Source organism: Suricata suricatta, chromosome 12 (assembly GCF_006229205.1).
Source record: "Suricata suricatta isolate VVHF042 chromosome 12, meerkat_22Aug2017_6uvM2_HiC, whole genome shotgun sequence".
NCBI classification, from domain to species: Eukaryota; Metazoa; Chordata; class Mammalia; order Carnivora; family Herpestidae; genus Suricata; species Suricata suricatta.
The window spans coordinates 52,856,034-52,857,170 of NC_043711.1; positions in this window are offsets into that span (position 1 = coordinate 52,856,034).

The window sequence follows — 1,137 nt, forward strand, 5'->3', positions numbered from 1 at the left end:
ATTTTCATTATTTGTTGTACCTGTCCCAGCAAGTTAATGGAGAAGAGGAAGATAAGTGTGGGCAAGCTGACAGGTTTTATCTTCTGTGAGGAGACAAGAGAGAACCTTCCTTCACTTCTGCCTACCCCCACTCTTTGTCCTTAGGCCTCAGTAGTCCCAGAAGGTAACCTGTATACACCAACCTGTTCACTGAAAAAGTGGGACCTGTGGTTCTGGCAGTGGCCAACGCGGATGCTTTGGATCACCATTTCCAAGTGGAACTCTTGCCTAGATGCTGCTGCAGATGGTACTGCACAATAGTGGTTGCCCTAATTTATTGAACAGAGGGCATCAGGCAAAAGCAGTTTGTATGTATATCCATCTTCGATCTCTACAACAACTCTTCTGCGGAATGTTAAACAAACCAAGAGCTTGCGTTGGTTCCCTGTGGCCCCACAGCCTGCACGAGACAGTGGGATGTGAGTTTGCCGGACTCCCGCCTGTGTGTGCGGGGACGGGCACAGTGTGCAGACCCTGGCTCTGGATAGTACGCCGCTCCTTGGCTTGCCTGGGCCATCTGGCCCTCTTGCTCTGCCACGCCCTCCAGTTGTTCCCAGCCTTGTGTGTTAGTTTTAGTGGTTTCTGATACCCGTGCTTAGTTCCTGGAAACCGCTTCTCCATTCTTGGCCACCTTTCTCCTTTTTCTCCTAGAAGTGATAGATCACTCTAGAACTTTTGGCTGTGAGGGCTGTTGTTTACACACATAGGTTTCTAAATACCATGGTCCTTAAAATCTGACAGTTGATTCCATGTGCCCATAAAACTCAGATGCAACATACGAATGTCCCCCTTACCTCCTAGCTGCTGACGTACAGGAAGAGGGGCAATAAAAGATTAGCTGCAGGATAACCATTTACGTGTTACCCGACAGAGGAGGCGGCGGCCGCGTAGGTTTTGTGAGCCCTTCTGTGGTGTAGGCTACCTGCCTGGAGGGTAGGAGCTGGGCCTCAGGTCTGCAGCGGGGCGACTCAGGCAGCCTCCTGCCACAGCCCTCCACATCAAAGCTTCCTCTCAGAGCCCCCGTATGCAGTCAGAGGGCACCAAGAGTCACACCTTGGACCCCTAGGCTGCACACCGCTCGGAGCTCCAGCCTGCTGG